Source organism: Sarcophilus harrisii, chromosome 3, assembly GCF_902635505.1.
Source record: "Sarcophilus harrisii chromosome 3, mSarHar1.11, whole genome shotgun sequence".
Lineage (NCBI taxonomy): Eukaryota > Metazoa > Chordata > Mammalia > Dasyuromorphia > Dasyuridae > Sarcophilus > Sarcophilus harrisii.
Genome location: NC_045428.1, coordinates 41,335,875 through 41,344,075, shown reverse-complemented (window position 1 = coordinate 41,344,075; position 8,201 = coordinate 41,335,875). Strand labels below are relative to the sequence as shown.

Here is an 8,201-nt window from a genome sequence, read left to right as displayed (position 1 = left end):
AAGATTTACCATTTCTTTTTTCAGATTCCCTTATCATTTTTCCAGAAGAATTTCAGAGATTAGTAAAGAGCAAGTGCTACCAATATAATCAATTTCATATCGAAATGTGTTGAGCTGTGTGTGTGTGTGTGTGTGTCCCAAATCAAGCTTGATCTGTGTGACATGTTAGATCACAAACTTTCTCTGTGTTGTAGTTTTCAGGAAAATATTGTGAACAAGTTCCTGCTTGGAGCGGTTCACTTTCTGAAAAATTATTCTCTCACATTCCTGCATAACAAACTTTGCTTAAGTTGTTTATTATTATTGTTGTTGTTGCTAATGATTACAGTACTGCATCAACCAAATTTATAAAAAGTTATTCTGTGATCTCTTTGGAACATAGAGTTCCGTAGAAGCAACATAATTGTAGGGTATTAAAATAGAAATTAAGAGAAAAAGAGTTTGAAAAATAAATTTTATTGTTATCTTTTATTTTTATATCACTTTTAGTCTTTGTATTCCTCCTTTTTTTTTTTTAATCCAGAGAGCATCTCATGTAATATATTTTTTTTAAAAAGAAAGGAATGGAGGATGGGGAAATCAGCCAACCTGATTATATATTTGTTATATATGTAATACATTATATATATAATAAATTATATGCAGTATTCTATAACAAATGATTCCTGATTTTTCTACCCTCCAGTCCTCAGCAAAGGAGTAGAAAGGAGTTGGTTTTTTTTTTCCAAGTCTCTATTAAAGGTCTGTATTTTGTGCTGTTTTTTCTTTGGGGCAATATTTTTCAAAAAGAAAAAGGGATTTTTGTAACACATAACAACCTAGGAAAAAAAGGATGTAAAGAGGTAAAAAGTTCGGAAAATAATACCTTAACACAAGGACATAAATAGAAGTCTTATTCAAATCTGTAAGAGTGGGAAAGTCTGTTTCCATGTTGTGTATGTGGGAAGGGGATGTTTTTGGTTTTTGTTTGTGATTTTTTTTTGGGGGGGGGTGCACATTCTTGCTGTGTGGTCTGATTCATTATCTTCACGGATCTCTGGAAACCTCATTATGGCCAATTTGGAAGGGAAAGATGATGCAAGTACTTCTTGACATCCCTCAGCAAAACTGGGAAATAATTCTTGTAGGCCCCTATACTCAAGTTTTATTTCTCTCCATTATGCCTTAGAGCTCTCTGTGTCTTCATAATATGTTCTTGTTTCACATATCAAAACATGCTCTTCCAGTAAAGGTTTGATAAACTCAATTCACTTTTAGGTATAAATATCATCATCCCCTTTATTGGTATTTTGGTAGTAAGCAAAATCTTATGCCAGCCAAAGGAATACATTTCCAACAGTGGACTTTCCAGAGTTAATTATATTAAGATAATACTTTGTTGAAAGGCTGAGGGACTGACTATCCTTAGAGAATGGGAAAGATACCCTTTCATGTTGCCAAAAAGCTGTTTCACTTTCCAAAAAGAAATATACTTATTCACCAGATTGCTAAAGTAGTCAAAATTCAGTCCTATATCACATATATCATCGGATAAAGGTCAATATTTGGATGAGTGTGCAGTGATTCCTCCTCTAAGGAGGTAGATCTTTCAAAGTTCATTCTAGCATTCAAATTGTATTATTAATACCCAGTGAATGAATGAGGAGAGGTTTGGGAAAGGGGAATTGGGAAAATGGGGGGTGGAATTGAATTTGTTTTTCTTTTTAAAAATTAATGGCTTTAAATTAACTTAATTTTTGAACATATTCCTTCTTCTCTACCCAATTAATTGCATATATATTTATGTGTGTATGTATGGATGTTTTAATATAGATCATATATACTATAATGTTCATTTTAAATATTTACATTATATATAATCTATGTATGTGTATATGTATGTATAGACAGATACACACATGCAAAGAATAATATATATAATATGTATGTTTTATATAATGTTATAATATATAATATGATGTGTGATCATAACATAAGATATACTATATGCACATTATATTTTATATATTTATGTTATATATAATCTAAATTGTGTGTGTGGATAGATACTCACATGCAATATGTGGTAGTGTGTATATAAACACGAAGCATTCTTAAAAAACCATTTCAGCAAAAGTCAACCAAGACCTTGTCGGACAGTAAATGCAGTGTCAACTGAATTTTATTTACTTTAGTAATCTGATAAACAAATATATTTGATTAAACTGAACAAAATTATGCTTTGTGTAACATAAAATCTTAGCTTTCATTGCCATTGAAGCTAAGCAATGAAAAAGTTAATCTGAAAAAGCCTTAATGTATTAATCACACCTTGCTAGTTGTCAAGTTGAAGCTTGTTAAAGCTGATCTTACCCAACTTTATTTAAAACAAAAAAAAATAAGGAAGCCCTGTACATTGAGTCACAAAAGAATCATATTACTTTGGTGAAAAGAGCAGCTCTAAATCGGCCTCTAACTTTATTATTAAAAGAGAGAGCCTAGTTTTTCCCCCCACTCTGATGATGTTAGAGTAATTGTTCCAAGTCATAAGAACTCAGATGATTCGAGTTCAATAATTATCTTGCTACACAGTACTATTAAATTCGGGAAGGCTTTTAAAAAGAATCAGGTTTGGTCATTCATTACCATCTCCAAATTTATTTTTAATATCCCTTGGCTCCTGGATAATGGGTAGTTTCTATTGAAATGTCTGAATTTTTGTGAATACATTCTATCGTAACTTGATTTCCTCATGCTGCATTTAATCTCTGATGGGTACAGAATCAAGTGAATAATCACTTATTTAGTCCCTATCACATGCACTGATCATGTTAGATAGTTATTGATAGGACAAAAACAAAATAAAATGCTGCTGCAAGATCTTATCTTTCTCTGGGCACAGGAGGTATACAAGACATTTGGATATGAATGGTAGGAAGTAATTTGATAGGAAAGAACAATACCAATTGGCCAGTGTTCAAGGATGGTTTTATGGAGGAGCAGAGCCTTAAGGGAAGATGAAAATTATGAAAGGCAGAGTGAGGACAGAGTGTTGGAACTGGGTCTTGCTTGAGTGAATGAACAAGAGAACGGTCAATAGTTAGTCTGGCAGCTGGGTCATATGAATTGAGCTTGGAGTTAGATGGCCCAAAATTATAAACCGAAGCAGCCCAAAGTTTGCCCATTACAGTTATGAGACAGGGACTTGTGGCTCTGTGGAGGATGCTGTGCTGGACACAACACAGCAGGGATGGCTCAAAATCTTGCTTTTGGACATGCTTCTATACAAAGATATCTCTGCTTTATTAACATAGGTGGCCATTCCAAGGTCCAAAGAAGTAAGAGTTCATATGAATTGGATGACCTCAGGAAAGTGAAGTTACTTTTACATTTCCTCATCTGTGAAAAAGGAATTTGGCTTGACTCCATAGATCTGATATGGAAGCATGATACCACTTACCTCCTGGTGATACTGGTACTGGTGCTGGTACTGGTACTGGTGCTGGCACTCATGGGGGTAAAGGATTCATGGTACAGAAAAAGACATGGCAAATATGCAAATTTATTTTAACTTGACTATGTTTATTAGTTACAAGGATTTTGGCTTTTAAAAAATCCATACATTTTCCCAGTCAGAAAAATCTGTTTCTTTAAAGAGAAAATGAAACTTTGTGTTATAAGGAAGTGGAAAAAAACTTTCCACAGTATGTTGACTCACTGCCACAGACTTAAAAACAAGCATAGACTTAACTGCACCATAACACGGAGAGGTCTCTCTGTCTCGTCTACGCCAACCTCAGAAATGTTTTTGCAACAAAGACAAGACTTCTTAATATCGAATAATAGGAATATTAGCTTAGAGATATAAGGGGTCTTAAAGGTCATCTAGTCTAATACCCACATTTTGCAGAACAGTCTCCAAGAGTTGTCCCTCACAGGTGATAATGTTGAGGTTGGGAAGAGGGACCCCAAAAGTTTGGAGTCATAGACCAGTGTCCTAAGGTGTCTCAAGAGAATTTGCAGGCTTGAACCCATTTCCTGGTCAAGGAGCAAAGTTTTATTATAATTATAATGCCATTACAAGTGGACTAAATTCTAAAAGAAGTTAGCAAAGTCCTAAGGAGACCTCTTTATCCAGCTTTCTATCATTGACATGCTAATTCTATGGCCCAGAGGAATGGTCTCCAGAATTTGGTTATCACTGACCAACAGATTATCTGATGGTCAGCCATGACCTGAGGAATGATCTGTTCACTGTTGTCTCAGGAGTTTGATCTGTGGGACTATCCTGAAACCAGAAGCAATCTGACTGAGGAGTGGTCTATTCGGAATCAGACAGATAGAGCGTGGGAGTTTCCTGAGGCACACTCCAAAGCCAGAAGATTTAGGATTACTCACTTATTGTTAGAACAGAAGTCCTCATAAAATCAGGGAACCACAAAATCATTGCTAGATTACATCAGTAAGAGATAGTCAGGATTTAAATCCAGGCCCCTTTGACTGCAAAGCCAGCACACTTTCCACTGTACCTCACTGCCGCTCTGTAATTATTTTTAATATGTCTTTGGATTAGCTCTTCCATCATTTTTCTCTGCATTGTACCCATTGGAGGAGCCATTGGAAAAGTGCCCAATACCTACTTTTTGAGCTTCTCTTTAACTATCTTGGCTATTGTGGGACATTATCAGACAATTTAATTTACTGTCAAGGGCATTGTGGTATCTTAGTAACACATCTTGGGTCACCAGTGACTGCCTCCGCTCTCTAAGCTGATGAAATTCTTCCAGATTGCTGGTCTCTCCCGGATCAATCTGCTTGCTGGTGATGTTTAGGAAAATGAAAAGGATAGATATCACAATGGCTAAATGATAAACATTGAATGTCTTGGGGAATGCTCTGAATATGAAAGCTTTTTTCCATGTGCGACTTATTAAATACTAAGGTTTGATTATATCTTTTGTATGTTTTTGGATAACTGTATTTCAGTTTCTTCTATAACCCCATGTATTTTATTTTATACATCTAATTTTTTTTTTCCTAAAAAGAGATCTATATGTAGCCTTCATTATGCTACCCGATGGGTCTGTTGATACTTTTAAAGGATCCAAAGTTTAACCAATTAAAATTAAAGACCCCTAATAAACTGGTGCTGTGAAATATATTCCTTTATACTAACTCCACCTCCTTCCAAATCATCCCATGCCTTGAATGTATTCCCTCCTTACTATAGTCTCAACAACTCAGCTTGTTATACCTGTGTCCATACACTGTGACTTCAAGGAGGTCTGGCTTAGTGTCTTTTGTCTTTGACTAGTGTCTTTAGTGGCTTTTTCTTTGAATCACAGAGAATTTGAATCTCACCATGGACACTTAAATAGCCTTGTGATGGTGGGACAGCTTACTCGGCTCTTCCAAACCTCAGTTTCCTTATTTGTAAATTAGGATACAACCTCTAGTCCCTAAGCAAAGCCTTCTCTGTAAAGCATTAGATTACAGAGAGAAGGCAAGTATTATAAATGTCAACTATCCTAGGAAATAATAAATGAGATAGTCATTGAAAAAATAGATTTCTAGTGGTGGAGCCACCGTCCTTCCACTGCCCCAGGTTGGGATCCTTATTCATTTAGGAAATACTTCTAATGCTCAGATTACTTAATTATTTAAAATTGGAAAGATATCTCTTTTTGATTATTTTGTATTCTTAATCGAAATATCTAAATAAAGTTCTCTTTTGTTTGAGTTTCATTCTAGGAGTGGCAAATGTTTATAGACCAAGTACAAAAGATTTTGTTTTTGCAAACAGCTTGAAATAACTCCGGTTTAAAATAACTCTAGCTTCTTCTCTTTTCTCTCCTTGTCCTCTCCATAATTTTCTTGCCCTTTTATTAATTGTATTCTTTTCAGCTTTCACTCTCTCTGGATCTTTATATTAAGATGATGGACACTGCCCATAGACTTTTATAGAAGGTTGACGCACTCCTTTTCTGCTAAGCTCAGTTACTCTAGGGTTACACCCAAACATGTAATTTTTGTTTTATTATTATGCCTATGAAATAGGAGCATGTTTGCAAGTTACTAAGTGGTATGGAAAGCAAGACAGTTTAGTTTCTCTTCTTAAGATCCTATATATAAAGCTTTCTTTATTAATGAATCTGCAGCTTTTTTCTCCACGTAGATAGTTTGGACCTAAAAAGTCAAAGGAATTTATAATATTCTGTGAAATAAAGGTTAATTTGAGATAGTTGAGGTGACCAGAGCCATGACATGCCATTTTTGTTTGTTTGTTTTTGCTGAGGCAGTTAGGGTTAAGTGACTTGCCCAGGGTCACGCAGCTGGGGAAGTGTTAAGTGTCTGAGGTCATATTTGAACTCAGGTCCTCCTGTCTTCAGGGCTGGTGCTCTACCCACTGCACTATCTAGCTGCTCCCACATCCCATTTTTTAAACATTTGTTTGTTTATTGCTCTATATGGTTTGGCTTGGTATACTTTAGTTTTATTTTTGAGACTACTGAACACAGTGTCTTACTGCTGATCAGTTTGTCCTTTATTCTCCTAGACAAAGGTGACTTCTGAGAGGTGATAACTTAATATGCAAGTAATTGGATTTAAGTGAAGCAGGGCTTTGCAAAATTACCAGTCTCACTTTCTCCTCTGTAGCCATCTGGGTCCATTGGCAAGATACAGATCAGGACTGCTGGACATGGTCCTGGATGCAGTAGGAGACTTTTTAAATTAAAGAGGTCTCAATTTGATCAGTGATTAAGACTAGATAAGAAAGGAAGCAGAGAATGGTCTCTTTTACCTAATCCAAAAAAAAAAAAAAAAATCAAGGGAGGGAAAGACCCTTGAGGTTTCTGGACAAAACAGAAATAATTACTATTTACATTCACTCTGAGCCAATTGGGGTCCAAACAATGACTGAGTGTGGCTAGGCCTGGGATCTCTTGTTGACCACTGATCAGCACTTAAACTCCATTTGCTTGCTCCATTTCTTACCTTGTTCATTCCATCACCTTTTAGGGCAATCTGGTAACTTGCCCTTCCCAGAAGCTTACCCTACTGATGCTAGTCCGACTGTGGACACCTCATGGGTCTTGTTTAAACTTGCTAAACTCAAAACTCTCAAACTTAAATGATCTACCAGGCTCAGTCTCCCTCCTATCAGGGAACAAAGATATGCTCCCACCTTGGCTGGCCATCATCACATTCATTTCATTGTTTCAGTCAAGGCCAGTTTTCTGTGATCCCATTTTGGAGTTTTGTTGGCAAAAATACTGGAATGGGCTGCTGTTTCTTTCTCCAGCTTACAGATGAGGAAATTGAGGCAAAGAAGCTTAAGTGACTTTCTCAGGATCATACACTTCTTATATGTATCTGGAGCCAGATTTGAATTCAGGAGGATGACTTTCTGACTTTCTGTGTAGTATGGTGCTACCTAGCTGGACTTATTCACTCTAAATAGGTCTATATATTCCATTATTGCCAGGAATTTCCAATAATTCCACAAGGAATTAGTCAATAAACGGACTCTGATCATCTGTGGATGCCTTGAACATATGTGTCTGGATCTGAGGGTATGATGCTTGATTGGATACAAGTGTAATTCTAAACCTCTCAGTGAAATAGTAGAAAATACCAACTTGGAAACCCCCCACAACCCTGTGAATGGGTCTTACTCTCAGGATTTTATAAAGGATTTAGACTGGTTGAGCTCAGTTCTCTGACTCATATTCAACAAATACATCTTCAAAGAAAGGAAAACTTCATACATGAAATATATGTTAAAATAAATATTTTTCTCCCTGACAATTATCAGTTCTTTTTGATAACTAAATGTTACAGTTGACTAAGTCCAGGGGGGAAAATGGGCAGGAACCTTAATTTTTATTAGTTTTTTTTTTAAACAAATTTTATTGAATTTTTTTTGTTTGTTTTTATTTAGCTTAAAATTTCCCCTATGTCTATTACCCTTCTCCTATACACACTATTTTCCAAAGAATGTCTATAAGATCAGGATATCCATGCAGATATTGTGAGAGGTTTTTTTCAATCTGTTGATCAGTGTTGCTGATTTTTTTCTTTCTCTTTTTCTTCAAAAAAAAGTGCCCATTGTTTCCTTAAAATTCATTTATGCACTATATTTCTAAACTCTCAATGAAGATCTTGAAAACAAAATGGACTTTTTTCCATTTATGCTTAGTTCTTTCCCTTGTAACACAGTC

The 8,201-nt window shown here is 35.6% G+C and overlaps 1 protein-coding gene across 14 annotated transcripts in view; it reads left to right on the top strand.

The window, feature by feature from the left end:
* MED12L (mediator complex subunit 12L) overlaps positions 1 to 8,201 on the top strand; it is a 370,226-nt gene that overhangs the window by 242,044 nt on the left and 119,981 nt on the right. The window lies entirely within an intron of this gene.